Source organism: Diabrotica virgifera, chromosome 6 (genome assembly GCF_917563875.1).
Source record: "Diabrotica virgifera virgifera chromosome 6, PGI_DIABVI_V3a".
NCBI classification, from domain to species: domain Eukaryota; kingdom Metazoa; phylum Arthropoda; class Insecta; order Coleoptera; family Chrysomelidae; genus Diabrotica; species Diabrotica virgifera.
The window spans coordinates 248220014-248237938 of NC_065448.1; the positions used below are offsets into that span (position 1 = coordinate 248220014).

At 32.5% G+C, this 17925-nt stretch overlaps 1 protein-coding gene across 6 annotated transcripts in view; it reads right to left on the reverse strand.

Moving 5' to 3' along the window:
* LOC126887491 (zinc finger protein 729-like) overlaps positions 1-17925 on the reverse strand; it is a 124215-nt gene that overhangs the window by 78080 nt on the left and 28210 nt on the right. Inside the window, exon 1 of one of the 6 annotated variants that reach the window (XM_050655087.1) lies at positions 1734-1790. The exons of 4 other annotated variants lie outside the window; for them this stretch is intronic. The gene's annotated coding sequence lies outside the window, so the exon portion shown is untranslated. Of the gene's footprint in view, positions 1-158; positions 364-1733; positions 1791-17925 lie in introns of those variants that run through there. One more of the 6 variants, XM_050655088.1, reaches the window with a different exon arrangement.

A 17925-nucleotide genomic window follows, 5' to 3' on the forward strand; every position in this document is an offset into this window, starting at 1 on the left:
GACAGTGTAAAAATGTTATACCTACATAATATTTTATTATTTTACTACAGAGAAACACAAATCCAAAAACACAAGAATTATAATAAATAATACATTTACTAAAAACACTAATATCTTCTTTTAATGACTTATTTGCACGGATACAGATACATACATACCTATCTTGAAAGATTAGCAACGAACTACACACCGTCTGTGTGCGCAGGCGCGCAGATTTATGTACAATTTTACCCTCAATCGAATCGCGCCTAAAGAAGAATAATTTCAACAAGCCAATAAGATTACGTACAGGAAATGAACGGTGATGGTAGTAGGTAAATGTGAAATTGATTGTTAGGAAATCTAGATAAGATCAATTTCACATTGAAGGTCATTCTTTGGTGTGAATTTTCTTAACATGTTTGTTTAAACTACATTTATAAGGAAACTGCTTAAGGCAAATTTCACATTTATAAGTTCTTTTTCCAGTGTGAACGTTCATATGAGCATTTAAATTGCTACGTTCACTAAACCGCTTAAGACAAATCTCGCACTCGTAAGGTCTTTCCCCAGTGTGAACTTTCATATGTTTATTTAATAAATCATCTTTTCGAGAAAACTGCTTGAGACAAATGTCACATTTATAAGGTTTTTCACCAGTGTGAACTTGAACATGATTATTTAAATTTCTACGTTCACTAAACCGCTTAAGACAAATTTCGCACTTGTAAGGTCTTTCCCCGGTGTGAACTTTCATATGATATCTTAAAACACTTTTATGAGTAAACCGCTTGAGACAAATGTCACATTTATAAGGTCTTTCACCAGTGTGAATTAGAACATGTGTACTTAAAGTACTGTGTAGACTAAACCGCTTAAGACAAATCTCGCACATATACGGTCTTTCGCCAGTATGACTTCTCATATGATTATTTAAATCACCTTTTCGAGAAAACTGCTTGAGACAAATGTCACATTTATAAGGTTTTTCACCAGTGTGAACTAGAACATGGTTTTTTAAACTTCTAGGTTCAATAAACCGCTTAAGACAAATTTTGCACTCGTAAGGTTTTTCGCCAGTATGTCTTCTAATGTGTTCATTTAAATCACGTTTTATACGAAACTGTTTAAGACAAATGTCACATTTATAATGTCCTTTGCCAGTATGAATTATCATATGATTATGTAAAGTAGTAGCATGACTAAACCGCTTAAGACAAGTTTTACACTCATATGGTCTTTCGCCAGTATGAACTGTCGTATGTCGATTTAAATAACGTTTTAGAGCAAACTGCTTGGGACAAATTTTACATTTATAACGTCTTTCCCCAGTATGAACTGCCATATGATTATATAAAGTACTACGTTGACCAAACCGCTTAAGACAAGTTTCACACTCATACGGTCTCTCGCCAGTATGAACTCGCATATGCATATTTAACTGATGTTTTTGAGCAAACCGCTTAAGACAAGTTTCACACTTATAAAGTCTTTTCCCAGTATGAACTCTCACGTGTACATTTAAATAACGTTTTGTAGTAAACTGTTTAAGACAAATTTTACATTTAAAAGGTCTTTCTTTAGGATTAATTTTCAAATGTGTTTCCGTATTTTTATTTAATGTCTTCTCTTCAGAGTGTCCACTTATATATTCCTCTTCTTTATGAGGCGAAGGTGCTTTCATAATTTTCGTCCCATTCTCCTCCTTTGAATAATCTAAAATAAAAACCAATTATAAAAATTTTGCTGACGACTTGGTAATATTGGCTAGGAGCAAAGCGGAACTGACGCAAACAGCCAAGAAACCTGAGGGAAAAGCAGTGACCAAAGGATAATATATCAACGAAGAAAATACAAAATATATGGACTGGTCAATAGTGTTGCCAGGTCCGATTTGTTTTTAATCTGTACATAAGCAAAAACAAATCGTGATTTAGGGTTGTAAATCGGGACAAATAAACAACAATAGCCCAGTAGTAAATAAAAGTCTCTAGCATTAAAACTAAGTGAGTTACGCGCAAAATAAAGTTGGCTCCTTTTTTTATTAAAAAAAAATTGTGAAAATCTCCCTCTATTAGCACCGTCGATAAAATTAATCGTTACCGCTTTACCATCTATACAGGGTGTCCCAGACTAATTTACCCACGCTATATCTCTTAAACGAATAGAGATTTTCGAATGGGACAAAAGGTGATGTATTCTACTTGTAATATACTTTAATATGGCGTACAAAAAAACCATCCCCTAAATATTCATCCCTTAGTTATAACCCAAAACTTTAATTTTTTTAATAGCACCCTGTATATATTTTTTATAGTTTTGGATGTGGTCTTCTATCGTCTATGCAACACATTTTTTGAAAATAAAATCGGTTCGTAAATAACCAAGAAAATATCAGTTTAGTTTTGTTAATTATGTGTCCCAGACTAATTTATCAAGGCTATATTTCATAAACGAATAGAGATTCTCGAATGGGACAAAAACTGATCTATTACATTTGTAATACACTTTAATATGGCGTAGAAAAAAAATATCCCCTAAATATTCATCCCTTAGTTACAACCCCTAACTTTATTTTTTTTTAAATAGCACCCTGTAAGTTAGGGATGAATTTTTTCTACGCCATATGAAAGTGTATTATTACAAATGGGATAGATCAGTTTTTGTGCCATTCGAAAATCTCTATTCGTTTAAGAAATATAGCCTGGATAAATTAGTCTGGGACACACAATTTAACAAAAATAAACTGATAGTTTCTAGGTTATTTACGAACCGATTTTATTTTCAAAAAATGTGTTGAATAGACGATAAAAGACCACATCCAAAACTATAAAAAAATATACAGGGTGCTATTAAAAACATTAAAGTTACGGGTTGTAACTAAGGGATGATTATTTAGGGGATGATTTTTTTGTACGCCATATTAATGTGTATTACAAGTAGAATATATCACCTTTTGTCCCATTCGAAAATCTCTATTCGTTTAAGAGATAAAGCGTGGGTAAATTAGTCTGGGGCACCCTGTATATATAAAAGAAAGTCGAGGTTATGTTAGTTACACCATTTATAACTCGAGAACGACTGAACAGATTTTTATGAAATTTTACACGTATATTCGAGCGGACTGGGAATAGGATAATATGGAGTTTCATACCCGTACGTCATAAGGGGGGCTGCCCCCCTGATATATTTTTTTAATTTTTGGAAAAACAGTCTTTTACTATTTTTATGAGATGTAAAAGCAAAAGATACATACAATCCTAAATTTTCAATTTTCTATCTCAGACCGTTATTTTTTAATAGCCATTTAAATATTTTACATCTATATAAAAATGCTCCGGTCGCAGTATTTGTTACCATACTCCTCCGAAACGACTTGACCGATTTTTATGAAATTTGGCAGGTATATTCGACCGTACTGGGAATAGGTTTTTGTCTATATTTCATAGCCGTACGTCATTAGGGGGTTGCCCATGACGCCGTAACTCTCAAAATAATGAAGTGAAAAATATGAAATTAAGTAGGTAGACTCCTTGCTGAAACCGTACTAAAATTTTTTCTCTAGCACAATCGGTGTCCAAAATACAATATCTCAAGCCGTAGCAATATTCTGAGGACAGAAGAAGAACGAGTGACAAATTTCATAGAAGAGAAGTGGAACAGTTTAACTTTGGGACTCAAATTGGGCAAAATATGAATTTTTTAATCTTGCGAAATGTTCAAAAAATATCTCTAAACGGAACCGTAAGCAGGAGAAAAATTCTGAGCACACGAAAAGAACAAGCAGCAAATTATAAAATTTTATTTAATTTTAATTCATTTTGTTTAATTTTATTTAATTTAAGTATTTTATTTATTTTCGTTTATTTTAATTTACTTCATTTTATTAAATTTTATTTATTTTTATTAGACTATATTTTCTTTTATTTAATTTTATTATTTTTTAATTTACTTATTATTTTTATTTAATTTTTTTTAGCTTTATTTAATTGTATTTAAGTTAATATGATTTTATTTATTTGTATTTAATTTTATTCAGTTTTAGTTATTTTTATTTACGTTTATTCAATTTCATTTAATTTTAATTTACTTCATTTACTTTTTTATTTAATTTTAATTGAATTTAATTTTATTTAATCAACACCTATAGACTTGGAATCTCCCCGAACCCAATCATAAATAGAGGGTTGTTTTGAATGTAGATATAATAAAGCTGCTATATTCATTATAAGATAAACAAATTTAAGATTGTAACTGTTGCACTACAAAATTTATTTTGTTACTGCTAACTAAACATTATTATTTCAAACATCATGTGTAATTAATTAAAAATAATAATAAAACCTCATTCACATCGAGCATTTTTTGTTTATTAATTACGAATTCCTTTTGTTTATTTTAAGTTTATTGTATACAAAAGTTTGTTTTTATCTATTGAGGCAGTACGAAGTCTGCCGGGTCAGCTAGTTTACTTTATAATTTATTGTATCGTATTGTTTATACGATCTGTAAGGGTCGTTTCACTACGGAGAGCAATGGATTGTATCCTTGCCTTGTATCTATTGTTGTCGCCCCCCTTCGTATTTACTAAAGGCAAGCGTCCACAGACCCTCATCGTACGCAACGGATTTTAGTTTGCCTTGTACAAAAACTTATGTAACTGCGTCCACTGATCCGCATCGTACGGATCGCATCATCGGTAATGCCGAAGGATTGCTTCTAGAGGCAACTTTTGCGATGCGTGCCGATGAATCATTCGGAATGCCGACCAGTGGACGCACCCCACGCGCTCTGTTCGGAATTTTGCTTGGCCCAGTGGGAGCTAACTCAGTTTTACTTTTATTTTATATATAGGTATATTCAGGTAAAGATATTACAGCCCATGATAAGTTGATTATTAGGCCAATAAAGTTAGGTTTTTACTAGACATAACGGAAAAGACGAGGTTTGACAGTTGAAATGTGTAGTATGAGATATTACAAAAAGACTACCATCTTTGGATTCATCAATTTTTTAGTGGAACATTTTTTAAATAAACAATCAAAACGTCAAACTTAGTTTTTTACTCATAACTTAAAAACTTGTTTATTTAGAAATTTGACGTCCACAGTTAACTTTCTCAGAAAAAAAGATACATCGAATGAGATACGCTAAATAAAAATCGGTTAATAAACAAAAAAGTTATTGCAAAACGGATGACAAAATCACTGTTTTTGAATATAGTTAATAACAATTTTATTGTTTGTTAAAATACGTTTTAATATACCCAAAATTGAGGGCACTATGGTGTTTGAATGGTGTGCAAAAAATGGTCCAGATCTGTTAAATAGTTTTCGTAAAATTGAATTTGTTTATAAAATTTTTTGAAAAACGAGCTAATTTCTGAGGCTGGTCCAGTTAATATGGCTGAATGTATCTTAATAATCCGGGGCTCATTTCCTTCGTTAAGATGTATGCTAACAGCTTATGAAAAAAAAAGTAAAAAAAAATTACATACACGTACACAAAATTATTTGTTAATAAATAGCAGTTTTTAAGCTTATAAACAATTACAATAATTTCGTAGAAATTAGATCAAATTAAATGGCAATAAAAAATACGGAAAGCAGGTTAAAATACACAACTTTTAAAAAAAAATTTTAGGTCCTACGACCCTTGGGGTCTGAGATAGCCCTTTTTTTTTTGAAAAAATCACTGTTACGTTAATTAAAAACACTAAGAGCTGAAATTAACCAATCTTTTCGAAGAAAAGTCAAAGTTTTTAACAAAGTTTTAGTAAGAAAAAATGTTAAAAATTGTTTAAATAGGAGTGTTATAAACACAGAGTATTTTGCGTTCTGACTAAAGTAAAAAATAGCGGGCGTAGTCGACTGACTGAATAGTGGGCGCGTTTGGCGACCGGCATGCGGCGGCAACTATTAAAATTACGTTATCCCGACCACAAAAATCCACTTTAAGGTGAATGACAAATTTTCGTCATTCCTTATGTTTTCGAGGTCTCTGAATCCGAATATGGAGTTAATTTTTTTCTAGAATTAGTGGAACATGTTCAAAAATCAAATTTTATGCAAAAATGCGAAAAATTAATTTTGATGATTTTTCAATTTTAACTCACTGTATTTTTGGTCGCTGTAAATATTTCCTTTTGAAAATTTTACTGTGTTATCTTTGAAGCATTTAGATAACAATGAGATTTGTCCAAAATGACTCAACACGTTAAAAGAGAAGTTGTTAATTTTTAAACATATTGTCATCAGATTTCGTTAGTTTCATGTTTACTTAAAAAAGTTGAGTGACAAACTTTTTAGTTTATAATTTTAATTAACACAGAAATAAAATATAATTTATGAAGAAGTTTTCCAAAAAAATTTAATTTAAAATATGCAATAGGAAAAATGTTATGTGACTTAATAGACGAGCGGCACACCCCAAAAAAGCTTATTTCTCGAGGTACTGATACTAATTTTGGTCACACTTTATATTTTTGATGGTGCTCAAAACTAAAATTAGGGTTGTTTTGAATTTTACGTGGGGGAACATTATCAAAATCGCAACTTTACTCTAAAAATAAAAAAAATCACGTTTTTTGAGTTTAATTTGCTACAACTCTGTTCCATTGTAATATTTTTTTCTGATATTTTTATAGTATATATTTCTCACCTTTCTGAAGACAATGGGACCTGCTTCAATATTTCTGTCTTGTCATAAAGAAAGTTATAAATTGTTTGAAGTAAAAGGTGCAGATTCTTAAATTGCAAAGTTTAATCGCAAAAGTTGAGTAACAATATTTGAAATTTAGCTGTTTAATTAATTTTAAGCTAAAATCTAGAGTACAGAGAACAACATGTTTTATAGAAAAAAAGTGGTGTAACTTTTAATTTTAAGAAAAACGTGATTTCATTTTTTTTTTATTTTTAGGGTAAAATTGCGATTTTGACAATGTTTCCCCATCTAAAATTCAAAATAAATCTCATTTTCGTTTTCAGCACCATAAAAAGTATAAAGTAAGACCAAAATTAGCCATTCACCACACCGTGGTTGATATCTCGAGAAATGAGCGTTTTTTTTTGGGGGGGGAGTACCATGTACCACTCGTCTATAAGGTCGCGTAACTTTTTTTCTGTTGCATATTTTGACTTTGTGGCCTTTTTATTGTTATTTTTTAAATTCATTTATTTAAAATATAATTTTACTAAATAAATGTGCAACATAGTAATATTCATAAAATTCAAGTTTCTACCAAAATATATAAATATAATATTAAGCTTCAAATCCGGTATACTGTCAATGTTAAAAATGGGCTGCAACGGTCTAGCGCTAGCGAATGCTAGTCCGCGAATTTATTCTCATTCGGCTGCGCCCATCATTTTTTTTTACTTTAGTGGGAACGCAAAATACTCTTTCTTTATAACAATACTGTTTAAACAATTTTTAACATTTTTTCTTGAAAAAAACTTTGTTAAAAACTTTGACTTTTCTTATAAAAGATTGGTTAATTTCAGATCTTAGTGTTGTTAATTAACATAACAGTGATTTTTTCAAAAAAAGGGGCTATCTCAGACCCCAAGGGTCGTAGGACCTAAAAATTTTTTTTAGAAGTTGTGTATTTTAACCAGCTTTCAGTATTTTTTATTGCCATTTAATTTGATCTAATTTCTACGAAATTATTGTAATTGTTTATAAGCTTAAACTGCTATTTATTAACAAATAATTTTGTGTACGCACATGTAATTTTTTTTACTTTTTTTTTTCATAGGGTATTAGTATATATCTTAGCGAAGGAAATGAGTCCCTGATTATTGAGATACATTCAGCCATATTAACTGGACCAGCCTCAGAACTTAGCTCGTTTTTCAAAAAATTTTATAAACAAATTAAATTTTGCAAAAACTATTTAACAGATCTGGACCATTTTTTGCGCACCATTCAAACACCATAATGCCCTCAAGTTTAGGTATATTTAAACATATTTTAATAAACAATAAAATTGTTATTAACAATACTCAAAAACAGTGATTTTGTCGTCCGTTTTGCAATAACTTTTTTGTTTATTAACCGATTTTAATTTGGTGTATCTCATTCGATGTATCTTTTTTTTCTCAAAAAGTTACCTGTGGACGTCAAATTTCTAAATAAACAAGTTTTTAAGTTATGAGCAAAAAACTAAGTTTGACGTTTTGATTGTTTATTTAAAAAATGTTCCACTAAAAAATTGATGAATCCCAAGATGGTAGCCTTTTTGTAATATCTCATACTGCACATTTCAACTGTCAAACCTCGTCTTTTCAATTATGTCGAAAAACGGCTTATTTTTTACTAACTTGATTGGTCTATAAGGGGATTAAAATATCATAAATATTACTCATTTTAAAACTATTTACTCATTCAAAGTGTGCTACAAGTACAGTTTGGCCTTAAACCAAATTGTAAGAGCTTTGTGTATTCCTTTATATCAAATAGTATAATTAGTTAGAAAATGGGTGATATTATGCGGTCTACCGTCGTGTTTCTGCTATAGCTTGCGGTCTACCGAGAGAATTGGTGTATAAGCTGAAATATTTAAAATGACATATGAGAGTTTTATCAGTATACTGTTTAAAAACATAGAAAGTATTTTACCGATTTCAGAAAGGCAACTTTAATTATTAATCTTTGAAGAAACTTTTACTGATGTAGTTACTATTTTCCATTTAAACCAAATTGTAACAGCTTTGTGTATTCCTTTATATCAAAATGTATTAGTTAGAAAATGAGTGATACTATGCGGTCTACGTCGTCTTTCTGCTATAGCTTGCGGTCTACCGAGAGAATTGGTGTATAAGCTGAAATATTTAAAATGACATATGAGAGTTTTATTAGTATAGTGTCATTTTTAAATAATTTAATATCTTTGACATAGGTATATCAATATAAAATACAATGTGATCACTATTTGCAAATACACTTTTTTTTCATTGTTTTAAATGGTACATTGTATATTAGTATTGCATTTTGCAGTAAATGTTACAGGCTTTCTTTTAATATTAGGTTGTATGTACCTAGCATGTTTCGTTTTGTAGATATTTCGTTCAACATTTTACGTTTTTGTGGATTTTTTATTACTAAACAGATACATTAAAATATCATATTAATAAAGGAGGAGCTAACCAGCTGGAATCCAGAGAGTCTAAAATGTCTCCTAACAAGGTTGCCTCCCATATAGTATCTCTATCCAGAGCTCCACGAGATCGAACACATACTACCAACGTGAAAAGAGACTTAAGGGCATTAAAACAAATGAACAGAACGAACTCCGAATATTCAGCAAGAATACTTATTTCTGAAATCACACATGCGCTGAAAGAAATGAAATCAGGTAAAGCACCTGGCTTTGATGGTATCCATCCAGAGTTCTTGATACACAGTGGTGCATACACGAAACAGTGGCTTGCAATGTTATTTAATGATATACTTCAGTCAGGTAACATTCCTTTCTCACTTAAGCGAACAAAGATAATTGCAATTCCGAAACCGGGCAAATCAAACGATAAGCCAGAAAACTACCGCCCCATAGCTCTACTCAGCATGGTATATAAACTATTAGAAAAGCTTCTCCTCAACAGAATTAGTCACAGGATACTAGAAAATGTCCCCATTGAACAAGCTGGCTTCCGCCCTCATCGAAGCTGTACGGACCAAGTGCTGTCATTAACAACTTTTATAGAAGCTAGTTTTCAAAAGAAACAAAAGACAGCAACAGTATTTATAGATCTAACAGCAGCATATGATACTGTTTGGAGACAGGGATTAATATATAAACTGGCCCGCATTATCCCCTGCAGAAAGATAATTAACCTTATTGACAACATGCTGGCCAACAGAGCCTTCCAGGTTATAATGGGAAAGGAGACGAGTAGACAGATGAAACTTAACAATGGTCTTCCACAGGGTTCTGTCCTTGCCCCTTTACTTTTCAGCCTCTATATTGCTGACATGCCTGAAACCGAATCTCGGAAGTTTGGATATGCTGACGACTGGACCCTTGCAACAAGCCACCAATCTTTAGAAACTACAGAAATCACTCTCACGAATGACTTATCCATCCTCAGCGAATACCTTAAGAAACGGAGACTACAGCCAAGTACTACAAAAACTGAAGTATCAGCTTTTCATCTAAACAACAAGTTGGCAAACAGAGAATTGCGAGTGTATTTTAATAACAAGCTGTTAAAACACAATAAATACCCGAAATACCTTGGGGTTACTCTAGACAGAACGCTCACATTCAGAGAACACCTGACGAAAACAGCAGCAAAATTGAAAACACGCAACAATATAATACAGAAACTCTGCGGCACTACATGGGGGTCCACAGCATCAACATTAAGATCCTCTGCTCTTGGCCTGATATATCCGGTGGCAGAATACTGTGCTCCAGTGTGGCTAAATAGCAGGCATACCCACCTGGTCGACACCCAACTAAACCGTACTATGCGTATGATAACAGGCACAATTAAGCCCACCCCTACAATGTGGCTACCTACCCTTAGTAATATAGCACCACCCAACCTACGCCGCGAACATGCATTGGTTAAAGAATATAACAAAATAATGGACAGTCGCCAGCTTCTAGTCCACAACGACATCCCCGATATTCTTGGAAACCGTCTCCGATCCAGGTTACCCCCTCTACAATCTGCTCAAGCGCTGCAGCAATCCAACTTTGACTTAAATACCCGATGGAGAGAAGATTGGGAAAATAGGACAGATCCGCATTACCATAGTCTACCGGACATCATAGGGAAACCTGGCGAATTTGAACGTCCCCGTAAGATTTGGGCAGCCCTTAATCGAATTCGAACAAACTGTGGAAGATGCGCCGACTCCCTCCACAGATGGGGTAAACTCCCCTCGCCTTCTTGTGACTGCGGCGCTGCAAGACAGACGATCAGTCACATTGTTCAGGACTGCCCACGCAGAGCATACACAGGCGACCCTATAGACTTTGTAATGGCAACCGAAGGGTCAATCGAATATATAAAAAAATTGGACATCTGTTTGTGATGCATTGTATAATGCATAAATCTAAATATATTCTGTGATATACTTAAGCCATACGCTAAATAAAAAAAAAATTAATAAATGTAGTTAATATGCATAAATTCATTATTAAATTAAATAAACAACCAATAAATAAATAAACAACAAATTTTAAAGTCTACCTTAGTAATTTTTCTACCCTAGCAGGTAGTGGCATCGGCAATCCGATCGCTGCCGATACAGTGGACGCAGTATGAAAAATTAATCCGATGCGTACGATGCGGACCTGTGGACGCTTGCCTTAAGTGTTTTTTGTACGTTTGCCGACAGTATACCTGGTATTGGATACATGGGTACGATACATTGATCGGAGTAAGGCTTGGCGCCTCGTAATGAACAAACCCTAAGGTTTACCGGTTGGGACTCCTTAGTTTTGAAACAAATTGGTTTTATAGTAAAAAAAATTCCTAAAATATTGGAAAATGCCCTTTTTCAAAATAACTTAAAAAGTATTAGGGATACTAAAAATCTCAAGGAGTAAAAAGTAGGTAGGTTTTGCTTTTATAAATATGATACATTTTGTTTTTCTGTTAAGACAAAAATTGGTTCAAATATGGCTGTTCATATTTTGCATACACTCGTGATTAGTGACTCGTTCAGGCCCTTTCAATCATGTAAAAAATACATAAGTAAATTGTTTGTAAAGCGGTAACGATTAATTTCCTTTGGGGTGCTAAGTAGAAGGATATTTTCTCGATTTTTTTACCAAAAAAAAAGGAGTCAACTTTAGTTTGAGCATAACTCGCTTAATTTTGATGCTAGAAACTTTTTTAAAACATAAAAATAAAGCTTTATTAAAAAGTTTTAATTGGTTTTTCCCGAAAAGTGGTTCATTTCTTGGTTATTTCACATCAATATATTTGATTTGGAATTTAACGAATAAAAACGTATTTTTCATCAGTTACAACTTTGCTTTTGCTGGGTCTATAGACTTTACGAGTTCACAATGTTTTTCATTTTTTTATATTATGCTACATGTTTGCTAAGAATATTTTTTTCGATCAAATACTTACTTTTTGAGTTATTTGTGAAAATCGCCTGAAAACGCGATTTTTTTTTTTGTGGAAAAATAAACATTTTCATTCGTAAGTAACTCGAAAAGTATTAAGCAAGTTAAAATTCTATAGAACTAAAATTGCTTAGAATTAGTCAATTTATTCATCTCCGGACTTATTTTAAACGCGCGGTTTTCACCCCCCAACTAGGGGTGACTGTCACCTCCCGAGTAAAAGCAACCAACGGCACAAGCCGTCCAAATTTTCATGCAATTCGGAGTTGATCCTGAAAATTACACGGTATCGCCGTATTTCCCGTTCATTTACTGGACTACAAGGTGTTTCTAGAATCTGTATTTAATCCTACATAATAATAATAATCAGACGAAATTACAAAAAAAATCTTAGATTAAGTAAATTATTTATTTTTTATTAAAATTATATTTTTCATTCGATTTTGCCGCATTTAGGAGTGTCTTGTTTTTATAACATAGTTACAAAATTCACTGCAAGTCCTGCTGAAATTGGATTTCGTGGGTGAAAATCGGAACATTTAGTGTCCCGATCAGGTACAAATCGGTACGCGTCCCCAGACCCCTGAAAATCGGGACGTCCCGCGCAAATCGGGACACCTGGTAACGCTACTGGTCAAACAAATAATTTAGTCAGTGTCAATACAAAACGATGAAAACAACAAAAGGAATCCAATAATATGGATTTGAAAACACTTGGGAAGTATTTTCATAAAGGATTCTAATATCCAAAGAGAAATACGTAGAAGAATTATGTCAGGTGCCGAATATGCTGTCAACAGTGTGTTGAGAAGCAAAAATATATCCCGAGGAGCAAAGTTAAGAACCTACAAAACCACAATAAGGCCAATCGTAACTTATGCATCTGAAACATGGACCACATCAAAAAAACAGCAAGAAATCCTATTAGTTTGGGAGCGACAAGTGCTGTGCAGAATCTTTGGTGGGAAGAACGTAAACGGTCAATGGATGCGAAAAACGAACAAGGAGCTATCAGAGCTTTATCAAGAACCTACGAGCCCTAACAACTATATGTTGGAACAAGCAGTTATTTTACAAATAAAATGCCAATTTACCGAAATTCTTTTATTTATTTTTTTTTAATAATTATAGATATGCAATTAACAACTTTTTGTGTGTAGAATTATTTTTACAATTTAATTATATATTTTATGTTGATTACCATTTAATTAATTGTTAGATAATCAAAAAATGCTGACAACTAAATATTGGAACAAGCGGTTTTTAACAAATTAAAATAAAAATTAATAAGGCGTAACGTCGCCCTTAGCTTGAATAACAGCCTGAACTCTGTTAGGCATTGTATCAACTAGGCCTTCACAGAACTCAGAAGTGAAACTATCCCAAAATTTCTTGCAATTTAGTACGTAGTTGTCGCAAAGTATGCTGAGGGTTATTTCTTAGGCGTTGTTTCGATTTGTGCCAAAGTGTCTCTATTGGATTGAGATCCGGGCTACTAGAAGGATGTGACAAAACTTTAACGTCATGTTCTCCCATCCATTTTTTGGTAGATTTAGCCGTATGGCATGAGGTTCCGTCCTGTTGAAAGATAAAATCTCCGGATGGATACAACGTTGCCGCACTTGGTAAAAACGAATGTTCAAGGATATCTTGATATTTGGCTGCGTTTACTATGCCTTCAATAAAATGTGAAGTTCCCACCCCTTTGGCCGACATACAACCCCACACCATGATACCCTGTGGAAACTTTATACAGTCCTTTTGAGACAATCTTTATGGAATGCTTCTGTCTTTTCCCTAATCACACGCTTTCGGTAATCCCCCACACAGACACCAAATTTGCTTTCGTCGCTATAGATAACTTTGTCCCAGTCAAGTTTGGTCCACGAAAGTTTAGATTTAGCCAAATATAACGATTCCTTTTCTGAGTTTCCGTCAACAATGGTTTTTCTTTGGCCTGTTCAAATAAATAAAAAAATAGAAAATTTATATCGCAAATATACCTATCAAACATACCTTATAAAAACTAAGACCGCTTTTGTGGATATATTTGCGACAGCATTCTCTGGAAACATTCATCCCAGTTTCTCTATTCCATCTAGCGGTTACTTGTCGTAGTGTATTTCTTCTTCCCGACTTACATATTCTGATTAAATGTCTGACACTTCTTTGAGAAACAGCTTTTGGACGGCCTGAGATTTTTCCGCGAACATCAATACTGGCAGTTTCACCATATTTCTTAATTATATTAAACACAGTAGTTGTTGCTACCGTTAATTCACTGAAAATTTCACGCATTGTTTTCCCCTTGTGGTACTGATGAATAATAATTTCTCGCACTTTTGGATCAGTAGGTTTTCCACGTACCATTGTTGTATTTTACTGATAATAAAACTGACAGTTGTTAATTTATTCAAACTCAAATGACACGTTATAATTATTGTTGACAACAAACTAGCTACTCGTATGTTTGATTTCAAAGCCTTCTTTCCGTGAAGCTTATAAAACTTCACTCGTTTCTCGCCAGGCACGCTAGAACGCGAAGAAAATTTAAAATGTTCCAATATTTAGTTGTCAGCAGTTTTCGATTATTAAACAATTAATTGAACAGTTTTCAACATAAAATATACAATTAAACCGTAGAAATAATTCCATACATAATAAAAATTTTTGTTAATTTCATATTTACATTTAAAAAAAATTTAAATAAAAGAATTTCGGTAAATTGGCATTTTATTCGCCAAATAGCTGCTGGTTCATCATATAGTTGTTAGGGCTCGTAATATACTAGCAGTAACAAGAACAAGAATTAGATGGCTGGGTCACGTCCAGAGAATGGGTTCAGCGAAAGTACCAAAAATGATAATATCTAGTGCCTTGGAGATGGAGCAATGAGGTCAAAGAAGACATAACCAACTGGAAAAGGAACGCTAACGATAAGCGAGAATGGAAGAGGATAGTACATCAAGCCATGGGCCTGTAATGCTCATATATTATTAATATATAAAGATTTTGCTGACAGAGGCACCTAGAGACAGGTGCTGGGGAAGGCCAGGGCCCGACTTGGGCTGTAGAGCCGTACGAGGGAGAGACAAAAAATTTTGCTACTAATAATAATTGTCAAATTTATTAACACATTCGCTGCAACTTTTCATGAGAGTTGTTACCCAAGAGTGACAAAAATATACTGTCTTTACTATACAGCCAGTCACAACATGAGTATTAGTGTCATGTGTAGTGTGTATGTTGAGTTAGTGTCTTGTTTGCAAAGTCGACGTCATTGTCTTTGCAAAGAGACGCTAATTGTAATCCAATTGTCTGCGGTCCCTCCGGTGAGTACCGATCAATATACTGTCTTAGAAATCATCAGATTACTGTTCCCGATCGGAGTCATGAACATACATAACCCTGTTTTTAAACCAGGAGGGGTAACATGGAGTTTATGAACATTTGTTGGTCAACTTGAATCACTGTTATATCCTCAGTCTGCGTAAATTGTTATCCTTCAAATCAACAAAATGAGTTTAAAGTGGTCAGAAAATGTTATGTTCAGATTTATAGAATTATAATATCATAGCCATGACTGTCCTTTGAAATCATAAACTGGATTATTACAAAAATCAAGAAGCTGGAGAAAATGCATTAAATATCATATCGATGGCTTAAAGCACACTTAATGTATGTCCACTTTTTTCTATTATTGAGTTATGCACTGTACCTTGATGACCTCCTAACAGTCTATCATCCTGCACAGAAATTGCATGTCCTAACGCGTTTGGTGTGGTATAAATGACATTTCAAAACTGTGCGCTATAGGGCTGTACTACAAGAGCTTAAGGGGCTATCCTAGTGTAAAAGTACGAAATTCATATACTTTTTGGGAATTTCTAAAATAAAAAGTACTGTACCAGTTGTTTTGAAAATTTGCATGGGCATTTATTATAAAAAGAAGTACATGTAAAACAATTTTCATAAAACAATATTGCAAATTAAATGATTTATGTGCCACCTACTGGCACCGTGAAAATAAAAACAGCTCCACTGTTGCAGTGATTGGGACTAATAGAGATCCTAAAACATAAAATTTCAAAGTAATTAGTGAAATATAAGTTATTTTCTATACCATCAACTAGGGGTTTTTTGATCGGATAAAAAATGTCAATTTGGCGGTTTTTGAAACTGAAAATATTTTAGCTAATTTTAAAAAAAAATTTCAACACTTCGTCATTTTTTCAAATTTTAATATTTTTCGAAAATCCCAATTGATGGTATAGGAAATAACTTATATTTCACTAGTAACTTGCAAATTTTATGTTTCAGGATCTCTATTAGTCCCAATCACTGCAGTAATGGGGCCATGTTTTTATTTTCACGGTACGAGTAGATGGCTCATAAATCGTATAATTTTTAATATTTTTTTATGAAAATTGTTTCGCATATACTTCTTTTTACTAAACTAATTTTAAAAAAAAATTTCAACACTTCGTCATTTTTTCAAATTTTAATATTTTTCGAAAATCCCAATTGATGGTATAGGAAATAACTTATATTTCACTAGTAACTTGCAAATTTTATGTTTCAGGATCTCTATTAGTCCCAATCACTGCAGTAATGGGGCCATGTTTTTATTTTCACGGTACGAGTAGATGGCTCATAAATCGTATAATTTTTAATATTTTTTTATGAAAATTGTTTCGCATATACTTCTTTTTACTAAACTAATTTTAAAAAAAAAATTCAACACTTCGTCATTTTTTCAAATTTTAATATTTTTCGAAAATCCCAATTGATGGTATAGGAAATAACTTATATTTCACTAGTAACTTGCAAATTTTATGTTTCAGGATCTCTATTAGTCCCAATCACTGCAGTAATGGGGCCATGTTTTTATTTTCACGGTACGAGTAGATGGCTCATAAATCGTATAATTTTTAATATTTTTTTATGAAAATTGTTTCGCATATACTTCTTTTTACTAAACTAATTTTAAAAAAAAATTTCAACACTTCGTCATTTTTTCAAATTTTAATATTTTTCGAAAATCCCAATTGATGGTATAGGAAATAACTTATATTTCACTAGTAACTTGCAAATTTTATGTTTCAGGATCTCTATTAGTCCCAATCACTGCAGTAATGGGGCCATGTTTTTATTTTCACGGTACGAGTAGATGGCTCATAAATCGTATAATTTTTAATATTTTTTTATGAAAATTGTTTCGCATATACTTCTTTTTACTAAACTAATTTTAAAAAAAAATTTCAACACTTCGTCATTTTTTCAAATTTTAATATTTTTCGAAAATCCCAATTGATGGTATAGGAAATAACTTATATTTCACTAGTAACTTGCAAATTTTATGTTTTAGGATCTCTATTAGTCCCAATCACTGCAGTAATGGGGCCATGTTTTTATTTTCACGGTACGAGTAGATGGCGCATAAATCGTATAATTTTTAATATTTTTTTATGAAAATTGTTTCGCATATACTTCTTTTTACTAAACTAATTTTAAAAAAAATTTTCAACACTTCGTCATTTTTTCAAATTTTAATATTTTTCGAAAATCCCAATTGATGGTATAGGAAATAACTTATATTTCACTAGTAACTTGCAAATTTTATGTTTCAGGATCTCTATTAGTCCCAATCACTGCAGTAATGGGGCCATGTTTTTATTTTCACGGTACGAGTAGATGGCGCATAAATCGTATAATTTTTAATATTTTTTTATGAAAATTGTTTCGCATATACTTCTTTTTATGATAAATGCCCATGCAAATTTTCAAAACAATCGAATTGGCACAGTACTTTCTATTTTAGAAATTCCCAAAAAAAGTACATAAATTTCATACTTTTA